Below are 20,615 nucleotides of genomic sequence, written 5' to 3'. Positions count from 1 at the left end.
GATTTTTTTTTATTTTTTTTTTTTTTTTTTTTTTTTTTATGGCTTCAACAATACCTCTCAGTTCTGATAAAGCAGCTTCCAGTACTCACACTAAAAACTAGTTTTGTCAGGACATAGTCAAACACCTCTACATATGAACTAGCAGTTATAAAGAGGGAAATAATACAAGGTTTCTAGGCCCTATGGATGGTAAGTTTCAAGACTTATATATCTGCAGGTCATGGGCAGGAAGAAGACAGAACACTTGAATTTTTTAGTTCTGTGACAATAGAATTCCCCTTGAAGCTGTAGAATTTTCCTGGGCAACAAAAAAATTTTAGGTTGTCCAAGGTTTATACAAGTATAGGAGCCCTTTAACCACTGAACTGGTGTTCAGAATTTCCCCTATGAAAAAGATCAATAAAAGTTAGAACTTCATGACACTAAGGATGCTCCAATACTTCCAGTTAGGAAAGGTCAAGCAGGTAATAAAATAGAGTGTCAGAGATCAGCAGCAGTGTCATGACTTACTGGCAGCTTTTTTATGTTAAACTGTTTTGATGTCTCAAAGAGAATGTTAATCTCTGTGGAATATAGATGTATCAGTGCTGCAGGCTGCATTTGCTGCAGGTACACTCTACAGTGTTAAAATTTGCTGGTTGACAGTTGTTCATGCATGAATGACCACAAAACATACTAAAATCCTGGGTTGAAATGAGTTCTGTTAGTACAACAGTCGTAATTCAGAACATTACAGAAATTTACACTGTATTTCTGTAACATGCTACATTTTGGATATTCTTATAATATGCAAAATAAAATAATTACATATTACAGAAATATGCAAAACACGCAGCATATTGCAGAAATGCCAATAATTCAGTATATTTCAGAAGAAAAGAGGCATAAGGAATTAGAAAGTTTTCTTTTGCAAAACTTACTATCTGCTTCTTCTTCTATGCTGATTTATGAACCTTATGTGTTTGATCCAAATCAGTTTTGTTAAGGTTTTAATTTTTAAAATAAAGCATTATTAGGCAAAAAAGGTACAAGTTGTGAAAAATTATTTTGATTTTCTGAATATGCATCAACAGCCTAAGTCAGTGCTCCAGTCGTCCTTGGCAAGATGTATATATATATATATATATACACCTATATACAGTCACACTGCTATAGGTTGATTGCTCCCAAGACTTAAGTTACCTTGCTTATCTTCACATGAACTGCAGTCTGAACTCTCCTTGACTTCTCATTTCAGCTTTCCAAAATAACTTAATACATGAGTTGCTGGTCTAACCGATGTATGTATTCTAAGGTTTACTCGGTACTTTTAAGAATATGTGGATCTATCAGGTGGAATTTCAAAAGATAGTCGGATCTCGTTGTGTTGTGACGAAGTTGCAATACTTATTTTTGTTTGAGCTCCAAGTCCTAGAACTATGAAATTAAGAACAACTGACAGCATCCTTTATTTTTGTTTGGTTTAAAGCATGTTTCAATTGCCTGCTATGTAAACAATTTAAAGTATGTTTCAATTGCCTGCTATGTAAACAATTTAAAGTATGTTTCAATTGCCTGCTATGTAAACAATTTAAAGGGTGACCCAACTCCAAATCTAAAGGCAATGAAAACTCCCCTTCCCCTAAAGCTTGCTCTCTTAATTTTGTTTTGCCTTTTTGATTTGTTCTGTTCTGGGGTTTGATAGGTTGTTTTTATTCTCATTGGTTCAGTGATATCTGTGAATGTTTGGCTGCCACATATATGAACCAAACTTCTGCTTATAAGACTTTCAGTTAGATATGAAATTACTCAATTGTATGACAACAGGAAAGTGAAGATTGGTTCAAGCATTATAAGATTAGATTCTAAACACCAGAAAACTAGGACCTGCCAGTCTGAACAGATGGCTCAGTTTTATATGGGGATTGTTCCTGAAATAAGAATTAGTATATTCCATCTCCACTTGCTTGTTGGGGTACCCTGGTTCCTGTTCTCATGTTGACCCCTGCCTTCGCTTATGTGGAGATCAGGAAATAGCGGGGAAATATAACTGGATATTCCAAAGTGTCCTCTGAGTTTGGGTTTACCTGGAGTATAAACTTGAAAACTCCGTGGAGTTGCATAGTTTAAATTAAGCTATCAAATGCAGAGAACCAATATGGTATATATTATAAAGAGAATAGGGTATGTTGCACTGAAAGTATTAGATGCTCAGGAAGTTCTCTATAACTAAAATTGACTGTCATTTTCAGAGAGAAGAAATTATTTAATAAGGATGGAAGCAAGTTTATTTGTACAATGAAGTAGAATTTAACCAAACCAGAAATGCATATATAAATCATATTTGGTAGAGGCAAGCACAAGTTGCATGTGTCTGCAACAGTGACTGTAGAAACACTCAAATATTTCCCACACAAACTAGATAAATTGGAAAAGGTGACAACATAAATTTGAAAGCAAACCACTTCTAGAAATCTCTATAGCAGCAAAAGGCAAGCAGTGTTGGCAAGCCTCTTTAGCCAGAGTAAGTTTCTAATGAGGAAAATAATGAGAAGACATTTTGACTTTAACTGCACAGAAACAGTTGCTCCTTGAAGCGTATCAGGAAAGGTATCACTATATTAATCCTATAGTTCTGATTATACCTACACACTTTCTAACTGCACAGGAAAGAAATCTGACAGCAAATTAATTACAAAGATCTGAAGAAGTAATTTCTTCTTTGTTCTGTTTTCCTCCTGAATCTAATAATATCTGCCTCCCTGCTCCCCATTGTCTCTAGGGAATTGGGTGGTGCCATTTCCAACTATTGTCACTGACCATGTTTTATATAATTATTCACAAAAATTATGCAATGAGTAGTGAGATAATACCAGGGGTACACCAGTTATGCACCTAAACCCTTTATAAATGCATCTTCAAAATTTTTATGCTGATGGAGTGGGCAAATGTGGGAGAAAACAGGACATGTGCACAGAAAATGCAGCTTGCATATTCAATTTGCTTATTGAAATTTCTTATAGTCCTTTGATTGTCACCTATTGACCATTACATCTTTTTCTATGAGTTATAAATTGCTATATTTTTCTGGGTGGCAATCTCATTTTTCACTGATATACTGACACCACAATTCTGTCAGTGTGAAGTATCAATAACGAATATTACTGCCTGTCTTCCATTAGTGCATAAGTAGTCATATAAAATATTAACATTATGTTAAGAAAATATGTCATCCTAGGGAAGTATCAGTATGCCATTAGCACACTTCTTATACTTGTAATAAAAACTATGTGATAAATAGGAATTGCTTCATGTTTCAGGATTTTCATAATCTGTTTCAGATTAGTTTTAGTTAGAACTAAACCCATAAAATTCAATGCTATTTTCAAAGGAAGATCTTCAAGTCAGTTACAGAGTTTCAGCAAGGTTTTGACTTTATTTCACACTATATGAAAAAAAAAAATCTAAGATGGATGGCTCACCAAACTCAAATGTTTATTTTTCTTTTCTTTTCTTTTTTTTTTTTTTTTAATTTTATTGAAGCTTTGATCTCCATAAAAAATGTTTTCATTACCTTTCTACATTTTTCCTATCACATAACAGCATATTATTTGCACGTTCCAGGGCACGTTGCCTTCCTAAAAATCATCCATTAAACAAAGCTTTCCACCTACTGTGGTACAACAGTATAGTTGCTGAAAAGTAGAGAAGAATGCTGAAAAAAAGAGAAAAAACAATGATATTCTTGGGCTTACATGACTGACTTTTTGGTAGATGCCATTCTCTCTCACTCTCTCTCCTCATGTCATACTGTGCTGTTGCAAGTTTTTTCCCTTCTCAGAACTTCACTCATCTCATTCAATAAACTGCATGTTATCCTTCCCTTTTGAAAGTTCCATGCCTCTTCCTGATCCTCAACTGCTTTCAAATGTTTGCTCTGTATTAGAAAACATTCTTATCTTACACTGGATAATATTATTCTCCTTATCAGATAAATTTCTAACAATTCTAACTTCTAAACAATAAGCTGTGAAAGACAGAATGGAATATGGCCATGAAATTATAAGCTCTCAAGAGAAAGGGAATGCGTTTGAATGATCTGCTAAAACATTCCTCAAATGCATTACTGTAGTTGTAATTACTGAACAGTAATTATGAGTACATAATAACTGTCTACTACACAGCATTCTTGAAAAACCATCTTATGTTTCGGATCATGAAACTGGCATTCTTTTGGCATGCATACAACAGTTTACTGGCAAGCAATTAAGTTTTAATGTTAAAAGAAACAAAATTTATTTCTGTTTTGATTGTAAAAATCATACTCCTACAGATAAAGTACATTAAGAGAAGAAGATGAATTTCTAAACCTATTAAAAGCTGCCAATGACCTCAGTTGGCTAGGTTTTACTCAGTATTTTGGAATTTTTGTTGCATTATCACTGTGAGTGAACAGATACATTTATTAAGTTCAAACTAATATTAACTTAGTAATTTAATTCTTTCTCAGCTGCTTCTGCAAATTCTGAATCCCACTGTGAAAGTACATGAAGCACTACTAACCCTAAGAAAAGCTGCTTTGTGGCATTTCTGTTTCAAATATTAGATATGTGACAGTCTATCAGCTTATCCTATCCAAACAACCTGCAAGGTTTGGATTAGAATTTTCCACTTCTTTTGAAGTTAGTAGTGCATAGTTCTGTTGAGCACAACACTATTCAAAAGGAGTGAGAACTCTAAATTCTGGCCTCGAGAACTTAACACTTTCTGCAAGAACCAATAACTTCTACTGTTATTTTGTAATTGGCATTGAACTAGTATTTCATGACAATGTTAATGACATTTATGAAAACATGAAATAGTAAGCCAAGAAAACTAAATAGTAAATCCATTGAAGCCACGTAGAAATGATTCATGTCAAACATCTTTTTGCTTCTCATGGCAGGTACAAATCTTATGCAGATCAGAGGATACCACCTCAGTTTATTCCTCTACTAGAAAGAAAATTACTCTCAGAGCTGGATCAGACACACAAAACCGGCAAAACTGTATTCTAGCTTTTTCAATAGTTAGAATTACAGTTTAACCACCAGAAAAAATAAATGGTTCAAATCAGTATTTCTAAAGTAACATTTCACAGATCATTTAGTTATTTAAGAGTCAAATTTTTAAGTGGGATTCAACCACTTAAACAAAAGGAGCTATTGGCATTTGCAAAGTTTTAAAGTATGCAGCTAGCTTGCAGATGCTTTTCCACAAGGGTATAGGTCTCCAGGAATCTTGTGTCATTTCTGCCAGCCTGATGCAGATGTTTTGGTCATCCTTAGACATCCAAAATTATACCAGTTTCTTATGATTATTTAATGGCATTTTTCTTTCGTGAGGAATAAATCAATGTCTGATGCAGCTAAAAGAGGAGTAAAAATGATCTGTTATTTGTGTAACAGTGAATCAGTAAAAAATTGTTCATACTGAGAAAATAATGATCTCAAAAAAAAGTCACTTGCCAGGGTCAGGAAATTAGCAGTCTACATGATACCAAAAACCTCTTTATTTTTTCCCTCTGTCAAGCTCAGATTTCTCACATGTATACACTACTAGAAGGAGAAGAGTTTTCTTGCCAGACCACATGCGTCCAATGTTCATCCAGTGCATCAGCATTGTTGGAGAAGAAGGAAATTCAGGATGCCTAAGTTCAAATAAGGTAAGTTTTATAATCTCCTTTGAACTCCATTCACTTAATGATAGCAATGCCCAGGACGAAGAAAAAGAGAGACATGATCCTTACTTCAATGTACGAAAATCAGGAGTTAGCAATCTTCTTACTGGAAAACCTTCCACCCCTCCATGACAATTAACTAGTAAATGTTTAACAGGTAGCCATAGGTTGCTTCTTCAAAAACAGTAAGCAAAGGAGTTATTAAATAGAAAGAGAAGGCATGAATGCTTCAATGAATTAAATGAGAAACAAAGCAGAATTCATCTGATCCAGGAAGGAACTTTATATTTTTCTATATAATATGTAGCATAGTCTTCTGTCCAGCAATGCCTTTGAAATTAGGGGTGAATATGGTCAAGCAGCACAGGTCTGCTCTCCAGTGGCTGCAGATAATGACACCGTGAAATGCACACATAAGCATATCACAGTAACATTTGTTCCCATATGCACAAGGCAGTGGGAAGAAAAATTCCTTGTTCTTTCTATCCTTCCTTACTCATGTAAGAACTAGAGATAATGTGGCCCTTAACAAAAACAGAGAAGATATTAACAGCCTCAAGAGAAGATACAGTATTCATTATTGCAAACTGATGATCATGCCTTACCACTCCTAAAATATACTTCTGAAAGAGGGGTGCTGAAAGTTATTTTGGACATTTTTCTTCCAGATTTGGGAAACAATCTGAAACACTATTGCAGTAAAAAAGTTCAAGGACAATGAAGAAGTTGGAGAAGTAGAGATGGAAAATAAAAGAACACCTTTCACAGACTGAAAGTAGAAGCTTATTGTCAGTGGATGGAACCTGAGGGAGCAACAATTTTGCTAATACACTACCAAACTGTTTAAGATAGCTTTTGTTCAGCTTAGATCTCATGAATTGAGAAAAGGACGCTTTAGAGTAGTGAGGAAGCCTTATAGTGATTGAAATGGATGATCATACCACAAGAAGAGAGTGGTAGCACCCTGCTCATCTTCGAAAGAACAAGAAATAAGCATATAGAAGAGCTGAAGTGGAAATAAAATATTATTTCGGTGGAAGGAATATGATATAATATCTATGACCATCTCGTATTTCATATAAGCACATAGACTCAGAGTTTTATTAACAAATGTCTGTCTATACCTTCCATCTTTTTTACAACCACAGGATCTTTAAATTGAGACTTCCTTAAAGGAAAGGCATCTCTTTTTTTGCTATCTGGATGTTTGGGGGGGGGGGGGGGGGGGGGGGGGGGAGCGGTGAGTGAGGGGGAGGGGTGAGGTAAAGAAAATTACATGTGAAATGGGTAGCTGCTGTATTTGTAGTTGAACACAGCACAAAATCAATGTCTCATAAGTTTTCACATAAAGTTAGAAAAATAGCCTAAGATTGCTCTACAAAAAATATTTTAACTCAAATTTATTTTGCATGGATAGATCTGACTATTTCTCTGTTAACCTAGGAGTGAAAAATAATTTTGTTAAATTTATTCAAATCTTGTCAAACTCTCTCATATAGTTTTGTCTTAGAAAAATCAGAAAAGAAATAAAAACTTCTGTTTGTTAACTAATTTATCTTTTTGATTTCAGTAATGTCTGGAGCTGGCTGCACCAGCTCCATTTTCACCACACTGCACTGACAGACTGTACCTGCAAAGTAATTTATCTTAAAGTTAATCAATAGGAAAAAAAAAAGAAGAGAAGGAAATTGTATTCCCATTTAAAAATTTCTCTAGGGTGCAGGTCTGGACACATTGCACAGCTGGGAATCTCAGATGCTGACACCAATTTCATCTTGCTGACAGCTTTGTAATTTTATTGTCAGTTAACAAATAAACATGAGCAAAAGAAGCACACCTACATTCTTTGGAATGTCCTATATGACAGCACCAACTTCACTGAAAACCACTGAATTATGGATGTGACTACTAGACTTCAAAAGGATACTGGGTCAAACAAAATACAACCAAAACATCCAATTTAGATTTCCTAATTCTTTCATGTATTTCCTGTGAGTCTTGAGACACCTCCTACTAGTCTCATGCCATAGCTTAATAGTCCGCAATGAAACTATTCTCTGAAATCAGTTGCCAAGCTTACTGGCGATGGTACTAGTCCTTGAGAATGTGGATGTTCTCTGGCCCATGAAGTCAACTTTATCAATAGAAGCACTTCTGGTGCAGTGACATTCTGCTAAATTGGTTTTTTTTTAAAAAAGTAAAATCAATCCTTACCAAGCCAGAACAGTCTGAGGGATAATGTTTTGCTGACTCAGTCTAAGAAAAAAAAAGTCATATGATTGAAAGCCAGCACTGAAGAAACTTCAGGTTGTGCCCTTTCTTTCTTTCTACCAGGAATAAACAGTAGGAAAAATTGTCCAGCCAAGCAAGGGGAAGAATAATATCTTCCTTCAGTCTTCTGGCTCCACCCTTGTGTCTATAGCCCAGGGTGCTGTTGGCCATCTCTGCAGCCAGGCCAGGCCCCCAGGTCCCTTCCTGCAATGCTGCTCCCAGCCAGCAGGCTCCAGCTTATGTTCTTGCACCAGTGCCTCCTGCCCAGGGGCAGCACTTGGTGGTTGTTCTTGATGAATTTCATTAGGTTTTCTCTGGACAATTCCTGTGACATTTCTAGGTCCCTGTGGATGGCAGCCCTGCCTGCAGGTCCCCCATTTTGGTGTCATCTGCAAATTTGGTCAACATGCTCTCTGTAAACTTCTTTAGACCATTGACAAACATACCGAACAGGAAAGGTCCCAGCATAGACCCCCTGTAGCACTCCACTTGTTGAAGATATTGAGTACGAGCCATTAACCGCTACCATCTGGGCCAAATTATCCACCCAGTCTTTTACCCATCCTTGTCTAGTTCTCCAGACTGGAACAGCTTTGCTAAAAACAAGGTAAAGAAGACAATGGGTCATATATAATTTACCCTTAGTAAAACAACGCTGTCTGTACCTACTCGCTTTCCTCTTCTGCATATGCCCCAAAATGAGCCCCGAGAGGACTTGCTCCATGATTTTCTCAAGAGCTAAAGTGAAGCTGACCATTCCACAGATCTCCAGACCATCCTTTTGGCCTTTTTTTGAAGATGGGGGCAACATTTGCCTTCATACATTGAGGAGTACCCTGATATCCACATATCTCAAAGATTATAGAGAACAGCCCTGACAGCACATTAGCTGGTTCTTTCAGCAGCCTTGCATGCAGCTTTACCCGCCATGATTTGTCTATGAAAACCAACCAGAAACTAGAAATAAAAAAACAATTGAACACCAGCAGATAGAACAGCGAAAGAATGATATGCAGGGTTATACTATCACACTGTTGCAGATGGAGTCATGCAGTTATAACAGACAAGCAACATTATACTCTATTAATACAAAGTAGTGAGATAACAAAGTTCAATGGTAAATGCAACAGTGGTTTAACAAGATTTTGTGGCAAGGTACACTTGACTATTTACTTCGTAGAGGACAGGGTGAGACAAAACTGTCAGGGACACCCTGCCGTGATGTCATGAGGTTCAGAAAGGACACCATTGCTTTCTAAACTCTTCTCAGAGAGGAGTCTAGGTGTGGTTGGATCCACTCCTAGTCTCAAACTTGGTCAACATTTTATGTCTAAAATGTCATGTATGTGCAACCAATCCTTTGTATGACTTAGCTAAGATTTCAAAGTTTAGCATGCTGTTAATCAGTTACTGAGAATCCTTTGCAGCAAGGAATCTCTCAGCCTCGAGGAGTAACCTTGAGAGACATTCCTAATGAAGGGGAGATCCTGCTATGCTGCCTGCTGCTTTGCAGGAGAGCTCAACATACCCTGGGCTGTCCACTGTTTTTAGAATAAGATAATTGACTTATATTTGCATACCACAAAAATCCATTAGAATTATTTGTCATATAGTTGATTAATTTTCACATTTACTGGAAGAACCCTAGAAAATCTCAATGGGAAAATGACAGCAATGTAAGTCACAGTTCTCTTTCATGACAACGTATCAGGCAAGTAGGTATGTTTGACATTTGCTGCCTTCTAATTTCAGAACAAGCTGACAGAGGTAGAAAAATGTTAAACTAAAAATTAAACTTTCCTTTAGTCACCTGGATATTACCCAATTAAATCAGTCACTTGTATAGAAATCCTATGTGCTTGAAAACGTAAATGTTTTTAAATAGTAGTTACATATGGCCTGTCCAACTTCTGTCAACATAAGTGAAGGAGAGGTTCAGATATTATCACAATATCTGTAACAGAAAACATTTTTATTCCACCTTTTCTTTTTTCTATAGACAAAAATAACAGGACAGTCAAGGAAAACTGATCATCCTGAGTAATCATCATAGGTTGCCTGACTACTGCATTATTTACTTTTTAAGGAAGAGAGGTAAAAGTACATGCTACTAAGGCAAACTACATAATTTGCAACTATGTGATTGAATTTTCCTTCTCGTTAAGACAAAGCTACTGAAAGCTGTCAGAACACAACAAAAGTTTCAGTCCTGACACAATGACGTTCATCCTGTTCTGCTACTTTTTGTAAATACAGAGTAACAACAGTGATACAGCAAAGTTACACCAGAGTTACATTGGATCAAATTAGAACTTGGCTCCAGGCTTTTGCTATTCACTCAGATCTAAGTAGATGAACCTATCAACCAGTCTGACTGGCCATCTAAGTGGCCAGCTTTTCTGACTCAAAAACTTGTGTAGCTCAGAGGCAGAAGATGAGCACGCCATGCCTCAGAGATCCAAAGGAAAGAGACACTCCAAGACAGTGCACAGCTTGGAGGTAAGGTGCTTAGCTGGGCATAGAACTAGATCATAGCATGACGCCAGGATGTAACTCTTACCAGCTGGATTGCCACATTTCTTCACACAAGCACGGATTTATCCAGCAGATTCTGTGCTGGTGTAGCCCTGCCCTCAATCATGTGAAGTAACAGTAGTTGCACCTGAGCTACATTTTCAACCTCATACAAACCATTGTGATCAGCAGATATGCGTAGTGACTCATTATGAGCAGCCTGCTGAAATTTCTTCTCTGTGCTGTGCTAAACAGAGGTGTCATGAACAGAACCTTCAGAGCAAAACATCACACCTACTGTCATTAGCATAAAAGAATTTGTGAGCTTGCTAAAGTGTTATGCACTGTAAGCACTCTTTAAGTGTTAAATCTAGATGTTCCCCCATGGCTTTCTAGTCCTCTGCCAAATCTTCTTTCATTGTAGGGGTGTCTCCTACAGTGCAACAGCCAATATCCTAAGTTTTGGGACTGTGAGTGTGTGCTGGATTTACCATACTATCCCAGGAGGAATTAATGCAATTTGCCTTCATTTGATGCTAATCACACTTTCATCTGTTAGTTGTGGTAATGAGTACCTGCAGCTTACAGTTTTAATTAAAAGCACAGTTACAGCTGCAACTGGGGGAATATCAAAATTACATATTCACAATTCAGTTGAACTTTATACCCTTCTTTAATTTAACAGGACACACCATCCCCTTCAATTGTTATGCTACATCAAAAGAATTCTACATTTGCTTCTTCACCTAAATTTAAACCACAGCAGGAATATAACTTCAGCAAAACAGGGTACACAAAGTCAAACCTAAGGTTTTAGATATGCCACAATACACATTTAGTGGCAGTTGGCTACTCCAAAACTGGTCTTGTAAAATTAATTTGAATATCACAGAAAAGAGTACCTTCAATCATTTAAGAAACTTCAGTATTTCCTCAGAATACTACCCCTTCTGAAGTAATCGTTACTCTTCCTTTTATGTCTGTCCTTTACACACCTCAATTCCTCAGCAAAAAAACATCATTGGGAAAAGTCAGAGTAAACAGGAGGAGCTCAGAAGAACACTCTGTTACAAAGCAAGAAAAGAATAAATGGTTCCATTTCTACTGTACCCAGCAAATGAATGTTCCTTTGTTATATGACTGAAATAATAGTAACACTGATGAAATGTAATGTGTATTCATAATAAACAACTTCTGGTTATTGAAAATGCTAAGTTCTTATTTGCCATGTAATCAACTATAGGTGATTACCTCTCAGGAGCAAATATTACTGTTTGCATATATTATGTATAAATATCTGCTATCATGGATTTTGAATGTTGTTTCAGTATACTTTTTTGAGTAATTAAGAAAGTTTGTTTTTTTTTTTGTTTTTTTTTTTTTTTTTTTTTTTTTTTTTTGCTTTTAAATAATAATATAATACTACTCCAAGCAAAATATTCCACCATGGTACTTCAAAAAAATCAGCAAGACATAATTTCTGACCTCTGAACAACAAACAAAAAGTAATGTTTGTTAGGACAAGAAGGTAAGAAAAATTACCGAGTAGTCTGGGAATTAAATTTGTCAAAAAAGCTAGTGATTGATGTCAGAAAGTCATCTTTGTGGTATCATAAACATATAATCTCAGTCTTTCAGTTTCACTGAGTTATCCAGCTACATTTTTCCCCAAAGCAAGAAAGGGAATCCATGGAAATGCTGGGTGGATTTTTGGTTAAAGACATCACTGCCACAGAATTAATGTTTTCTGATTCTGCAGTTACTGAGTGGTTGGATTTGCTGAAGCTTTAGGTTGGATGCTTTAGGCTTCAGGCTGTAGCTTGAAAGGCAGAGACCCACTTGCAACTGCAATTTAACTCTCTGCACTGCAGCTGGGCTCTGGGAACCTTTGATAATCCCATCTGAAGTCACAGCTGCCTGTTCATTGAGACTCCCTGGAGAAGGACTGGAGTCTGGAGCCCAGAAGTCCCAAGACAGTTGTGAAACCAGGTCCCAGAGGACCCTAACAGCATTGCACTGAAACCAGACAGTCTTCTCATAGAACTGCTGACGCATAAGTATGCTGCACCTTAAGGGACCAACAACATTTCTTGATGGCTAACTTAAGTGGCAACCCCTTAAGAAAATGGCTTTTGCAATTTGTATTTTCATTGAACACTAAGTTATTCTTGTTCCACCAAATGAGATACTGCTAGAAAACCTTTTGATCTATCTTTACATGACATCAAAACTGCATGGGAAGGATTCCTAAATGGTGGCTTAGCACCAAGCGAGTTTTCCTCTTCGTAAAACTACAGAAATTTTTATGGGGAAGGAAAAAATCCCTCTTTTTGCACCTTCCCACATGCATTACTTCAAAGGTGCTATAGGGTGTGAACAAACAGAAGGAGTTGTGCTTCACTACAACTTCATCATCTTCACAGATCAAAATTTTCTAATTTGTGTCTAGTGTATAAACACTGAAGTATTTAAATATTGAAAAGAAATACTTTGAGATATGAATTATAATTCTATATTATCAAAAATTAAAGTGTCATTTCAGCTTTTCAGTGTTCTGGTAGAAGCTCTTGTCGTGAAACCATTTCTTTAAAGGAGATACGGTAAATGTTTCTGGTTTTATCTTTTCAGTCTCATTCAAACAATGTTTACATAATATATCAAACATACATTAGTAATAGATTAATATCAGTCTATAACATAGCACATTACTTACTCTAAATTAATACTACATTGCCTGATTATTTTTTTTTTCATGTTATATGGGTTTTTCTGTTTTTTTCAGCATTTGAGCTGTGTGCAAAACCTCCCGTAGTCACAAACTTAACAGAACACATTGTAGAGATAATATATAACTAAGTATCCATCTCTCTTGGGGACTTACTTATTTACTTGCTCCTAAGACATACTGAAACTGTATTTGTTACATTGCCAGAGAGCAAGGCCTGGTCCCTAGGCCAACTAGAATTTACTGCCTTATGTCTTCACTGTATATACAGTGCAGGACCTGAAGCAACCTTTGCTTCTGTTCTGAGTACAACAGAAGCAGAACCAGCCGACACCAAATTCCATTTGAATGTTTTTGGTACTATGCAAAGACTATGTGCTTTGGGCAACCTGTAAACTCAGTGGTTTTGCAATCTGCTCACAGTTTGCTGCTGCTTTAACAAAGCCCCAAATAATGAGTCAGCAGTCTTTTCTGTTTAAACATTACATTCTTTGTAGAAAGATTATATTTCTGCATGCATGTATAACAGATATATTTCTCATATAAAGACTTAATGGATTAAAGAAGAACTTTCTGCTTGGTACTAATGAATATACAGTTGAGAAAATGCACTGGCACAAATACATCCTAGATAAAGTCCTTCATGTTGTTACATTGGAAAATACTAATCTTCTCTGCTTTTTTTTCTTTGCTCCCTGTTGCTATTCTCTCTCCCTCCCTAACAATGGGCTTAAGTGGCGTTAAGTCAGATGGAAGTGTTGATGGGGTAATTTTAAGAATTCAAAGGACATTAGGGAAGGAACAGATTCATGCAATGATATTTCTATGCAGCCAGTGCATAATTTAGGGCAACAATAGTACTTCTGCCCTAGTTTTACAGCCTCTGAAAAATGAAGGGAAAACTAGCTCCTCTGGCCAACAGTACCCATTAATGTGTGAGTTGTCTCTTAGGTTTCACATGTTCTTTTATTGTTTTACTCTATTTAAATAATGCCATTTTCTCTTGGCTTCTTTATTCCAATTTCTTCCATGCAGAATATAAACATAGTAACACCCAAACTCTGTATATATAGGAAATAAGCATATTTGGAATTTTGAAGTGAGATCCAATGGAGTCTAATAAGCTGAATCTGAAAGTGTAAAGGCACTTATTTTGTTTATACTAAACCTATGTTTGTGATGCAGTCGTGGTTTACAAAATTATATACTTCTAGTTATAGTAATCTTGGGTAGAATTGTTTTTATCATTTTGTTGTATTGATATTTTCAGAAAAATGTGATAAGGCAAAATTAGCTACCCTTATATATTCAATATGCTGTGCAGACTGGGGAGAAGTGCTCTATTCATTTAAAGCTTCTTCAGTTAAAAGGAAAAAAAATCAGTTCACAAAAGGCAGTTCTGTGGACAGAACAGAGACTATCATAAGCCTTTTTTTCTTTCTGATTAATATTTTTACTAAATAATCCTATGCTTTTTAGGTTAAATTCAGGAGGGGTTCTTTTATATAATTTTGCCATTTGATTAATCTACAACTTTTAAATATGATGTTGCATTGTTTGTGTTTTATAGACAATAAGACAGAAAGATATTTTTTTTTTCTTTCTAATGCAAACCAAGGCAGTTTCTGTCCACAAGAATAGTTTTGACCTATCCCTGACTGTTGGAAGTGATCTCACTTCTGTTGGCTGTTGGAAGTGATCTCAGTTGTGTTTGTGTGCTGAAACAGAAAGGCAAGCTCATAGGACAAGCTGCTTGTTATATGGAAAAACTATATAGCTTCTGTTGAATATCAAAGGCTTCTAAAACAACAGGAGTCCAAAAATCATGTTAAAAGGATCTGTGGGTGCTTCTGTCAACCTGTGATTCCTACCATGGTTCCTAGTATCCATTTGCTGAGGCAGCTATTCATGCTTTGTACCATACCTCTTTTCATCTGCAGCCTTCTGGCATCTCTGTTTCCTTATCCTCATGCTCAGGTAGGTGGTAGAGATGGTTTATAATGGGAAGGATTAATTTATAAGACAAGTTATTTCAGAAACTCAGCTGGGTGGCACAGAAATCATGAGAAGCTACAGGTATTTAAAAGCTGGCAGCAAAAAAAAAAAAAAAAACCAAGAGGAAGAGAATAGCAGTGCTGGAGAAAGAGTAGCAGAGCTGACACTGATCTTGAGGTGACCTCTATATCCCATCAGGAGCTTGTCAGATTCCCAGAGCTCTGACTGAGCTCCTTATAAAAACTGTGGCACCTCCCTATGGTGTACAGTACATTTAGCCAACACAGATGTTTGTGGTGAGGACATGCACAGCCAGTAATATGTAAAGGCTTTGTGTCTTTATACTGTTGCTCCACGTGCCTGATCTGAGCTCACAGACTTTGTGCTGAAGAAACTGTTATAACTGTGACTGCTATTAATATAACCTTAAACTTAATAGCAGTATTTAAAAATAATAATTTCTTTTGCTGAGTGAAAGCTAGATCACTAGATCAAATATTCAAATGTAGTGACTTGCTGTTAGAGTAAAAGGTTACAGATGGCTCACTGGCCATCTGGAAGGATATACTGATGGAAGTGTAAAGCAGCGACTCAATCTTAAAATTTCTACTAATTCTTAGTTTATTATGTAACATAATAAATCTATATTTTTTAAAGAAATTAATTTTAAGAGAGAGGTTACATAACAGTAACTTAGCAAACTGTGCAACAACTACAGGCAGCATATATTCAATTTAACTTTAATCATGAGAGTATGAAGTAAAATTAATGGAAAATCTTTGAGAATTCTGGGCTATTTAATTATCTGTTAAATAGCTAAAAGAAACATCTATTAGCAAGAAAGACAACATTATTTTATATTAATTGATAACACCAAATAATGACAATAATTTTATACTAATGACAAGTAGAAAAAAAGCCTTCTGCTGAAAGACAAAGTTCATCTGGCACTAAATTCGTGTTCATACAAAAGGTCTAATCCTCAAATTCCCTAAAAAATATTTTTTAAACTTAGTCTTTAGATAAAGTTGAGTAAGACTTCTTTCCTAATAGGTTTCCCAACAAAAAAATTGTTCTGTCCCATTTCTTATTTCTATTGAATTATTCTTCCATTTCTTTACCAAGTTCTGTGGAGGTCTGGAAATACTCTGCAGCTGTTTTTCCTTTTTCTGTTTTTATTCCAAATGTACGTTAATTACTTGGATGTGCAATACACAGGCATTTTTTTACATCTGCAGTTGATAAGATGATACTAGGCAGAAACAGAACAAAATAACTGTGAAGGATAAGATTAGAACTGGAGAAATTATCAGAAGCATCCAGATTCCAATTCAGCAAGTTCAAGGACAAAAGTATCACACTTATGAAGAAATTACACAAGAACAAGTTGGGAAGTGGCTTGGGTCAGTTGTTACACAGAAGCAGATGTGGAGCTTACAGCGTTTCACAAGATAAAGTTATTTAGCAGAGAAAAACAAAGTTTATATTGAGAGGAATTAACAGGAAAGTTGCAATGTAGAACAAATGAAGAAATATTTCTAGTATTGGTAAAGCCTCAGCTGAAGTGTTACCATCATGAGCCAGCAAACACTGCTATAAAAATGTAGGAAGTTGTAAAAAAAAAAAAAAAAAAGGCAGAATAATCAGAAGTCTGAGGAAATACATGTTTGAGATTAATTAGCTCTAACTGCAGTTTATTTAGTCTGGGGAGAAGTATATCTGCAGGGAGATGTGATTAAAATTTTGTACATATAAAAGACTGCAGTCAGAAAGGAAGACAATTTTCCATGCTCATTGTGGATATGGCAAGAAGGAACAGGGTTACATTATAACAATGGGAAAACTATTATGTTAAGGTTGTCTAAATTCCATCATGGATTCCTTACAGAAGCTGTAGAAAGAGTTTGAAAGTTCTAAGAGCGGGTTAGGTAGACAGCTTTCAAGTACGTATTACATACAACTGCACCTAATTTGAGACAGAAAAATAGTGTAGATATCTTTTGATATTTCTTTCAGGTCTATTGTTTGTAATCAATAATACGTTAAAACTTTATGAACAAATATATAAACTACCATGTATAAGAATATAAAAATTACATTTTCAGACTTCAGCTGTAAAACCAAGGCATAAAGCTGATTCCTTAAAATGTTGACCTATTTGATGGCATTAAAATTCAAATCTAACAGGACTTTCAAGATTCTCTTTTTTTTTGTCACCTTTTCAGTCACTTTCTAAAAGTATTTTGCCGCACAGACCGTTTTAGCCAGTCTGTCCTTCATTCATTGTTTGCAGTTTACTACCATAGTAATATAAAATCACATTTTCTTGTATGCTTTCCCAGGAAACCACACTTTCTCTTTTGTACATCTTTTGTATTAATGTTTCTTCTTCATTCCTCTAACAAGTTTCACATCTTGCAGAACAAACCACCTTGTTTTGTTCCATTTTTTCACAGGTGTCTTTCATCATTACAGAAACATATCAGTTGTTTGTGTTCACACCTACTTTCCTAGGAAAACAACACAGTTCTTTCATTGTCTGCATTACCTACCCAGCCTCGGCTCACCAGGATACTGACAGTTTCTGTCATTCCTACTTCTAACTTCTAGCATTCTATCCACCACTGTATCACTCACTGACCTGAATTTTCAGTTCTGATGCTTTAGTTAGCCATGGCAAGTGTGCTTTTATTCACTACAAATTACTAATTATAAAAGATATGTTCTTCAAAAGAACATTACATAATTTTGACCTGAAGATAATTTTAATGGAATGTAACTACATATTCTAATGGAATTATTTTCAATTTATGCCTTTGTAACTGAAAAAGAATCAAGTGTCTTCTTAAACACTTATATCAATTCTCATGACCTCTCAGGAAACATAATTTAAAAAAACAAACAAAAATAATTTCTTATAAATTTAAATACTTATTACTCTGAAATTCTCATCTTTTTCATGGTGCTTTTGAGCAATTTTCCTCAAATGACTGATTCCTTCTAGACAACAGATGACATCGTTACTCTATGGCATATGCAATTTTACTTAATTTGCTTTACTTTTACAGGATTCTAGTGAAAAACAGAACTCAGGCTTCCAACATGATCCATGGTATGGTATACTCGAAGTAATTTAAGATACAAGTATTAAGGACAATTTTTTGTGTATGTAATAATCTACACAAAAATATAATGTGTAAGAACTAACTATTCATTAGCAGAAGTGTAATTTATGAATTGCACTTAAAAGTAAACTTTACTAAATTACAACTGGCCTAACTTGTCAGTCTTCTGAACACTCCCATCACAATAATCTCTAATTCCCTAACCGATATACCAAGCCCTGTTTCCCCCAAGTATATTCAGTTACTGCAATGACTGTGCATTTTGTTCCTGATCAGCAGTAATTACCGTGTCATTTTGAGACACACTGTGCAATGGAAAATGATTCATTATAACTGTTGCAATGGAGTGACATGCAATAGACTGACATGCAATATCCATTCCTGGCTCTCTTTTCTAGCCATTTTGGTAGATCATAAATCACGTTCTTCATCTCAGAGTTCATGGTTTCACCAAACCTGCGACTTCCCAACTGATGGTTTGAACTGCTGGTGTACTGAATGAATCTTTAGTAACCTCCCCTGCTGCAGCGAATCTACTGTTTCATCAACATATATCACTTGCACCAAGGGGGAAGACTAACTAACTCATTGTGTACAATAATAACTTTTTACATGAAAAGATGAGATTCACATTATTGAAAATCCGATGAAAGTCTACACAAAGAGGAAAAGACTTCATGGTGGAGATTCACAACTAAGTATCCTGGTAATTAAGGCATTTATGCGTATGTGGAAGATCTGCTAAAGCTTCAGATTCAAATTATCTTTGAGGTAGAGAGTAGAGCTCTGTTTTCTCAAATCCAGAGGAAAACCCTATCCAATAGTTTTTTAACCTTTCTGTGGAGGATTAGTGTCTTCAGTAGTTGCCAGCAAATTCTTGAAAGCTCTATTTATACACAGAACACAGTAAGACTAAAAAGGACTACAAATATTTCAGTGTTACTTTAACCAATGACTTGTAACAACCACAACAGCAACAAAAAGAAGAATCCCAGGAAAACCTGAAAAACAAATAACAGTCTATTTGTGATCCCATAAACTTCTGAGAACACAAATATATTAACTGAAATCTAAGGACCTTGATTTCCATAGAAACAAGGAAGGAATAGATTTTCACCAGCTGACAGTGTGTTTTTTGTAATGTTGATACAAAGGGGAACAGGCATTCATATATTTTAAACACTGCAGGTGTTTTGTAATTTTGTTCTTCTTGCTAAACGCTATACTCAGGCCTGCAGTCCTACTGAGTCATTCATTAGTAAGGCATTTCCACAAGGTGATTAATGTAAAAGCCAAATCATCCTTTTCATCCTTCTCTACGGGAGATAGGAAATTTTTGTTTCTATATTCCTGCAGTGACTCAGTTTTGGTAGAATTAATCAAGAACCTAGAGTCACAATTTGTTTTGCTCAGGTATGCTTAAAATGACACATAGTGAATAAGACCACCTTCCAGAAATGCAGTCTAGATGATGTAAAGCACATAAAGATTATTTTATGGCAGATGTTCCTGACAGAACACATGGTATATGCATATAAAAACCCAGCTTGTTTACAAATACCTGAGGTAACCTTGGGTTATTTAATACAGATAACTAAAAGGAGAACCATTATTCAACTGGAGGCTGAGTGATACTTCCAAATAGATTGAATCAAAATGCTTTATTAAGAACACTCCTAAAAATAGTACAGGAGGTGGTATTTCTGAAGAAGTTGCAAATGTTATTTTTATATAATGTTCAAAATTGTTAGTGATACATTTGATAAATTATTTTTAATAATTTAAAATACATAATTGAGCAAAAGCTTTAGTTAATTACTGAGGACAAAATACTTTTGTGGCCCAAAAATATCTTACCTTTATAGAAGCAATCTAAGCATGTAAAAACTGTACCCTTTAATATGGTGTAAATAGTTCTCTGAGGCTTCTTTGTTGCTACCTTCATTTACTATGATGATCAGGTTCATTTTGTAGAAAACTAATTTTACTATTCATGTTTCAGAATGATATTTCACAAAGTGTTTTTCACACAACTAAGGTGAAATTGGTTGAAAACTTAAATTTGTCCATTTATATGCAGATAAGAGGAATTCAAATTAATTTTTCAGGTATTCTTCTTTTTAATGGAATCATCTAAAACTAATTGATAAAATTTTAAAAAGCCTATAGTAATTTGAAGAGCCATTGCCACACCTTATGGGAAATGCATACATTATCTCATTTACATATCAATCTTTGACATCTTTTACATGACTCAAAGGACAAGACATTTCTAAATTGTTATGTC

Source organism: Falco naumanni, chromosome 3 (assembly GCF_017639655.2).
Source record: "Falco naumanni isolate bFalNau1 chromosome 3, bFalNau1.pat, whole genome shotgun sequence".
NCBI lineage: Eukaryota > Metazoa > Chordata > Aves > Falconiformes > Falconidae > Falco > Falco naumanni.
This window is presented reverse-complemented; position numbering follows the sequence as displayed.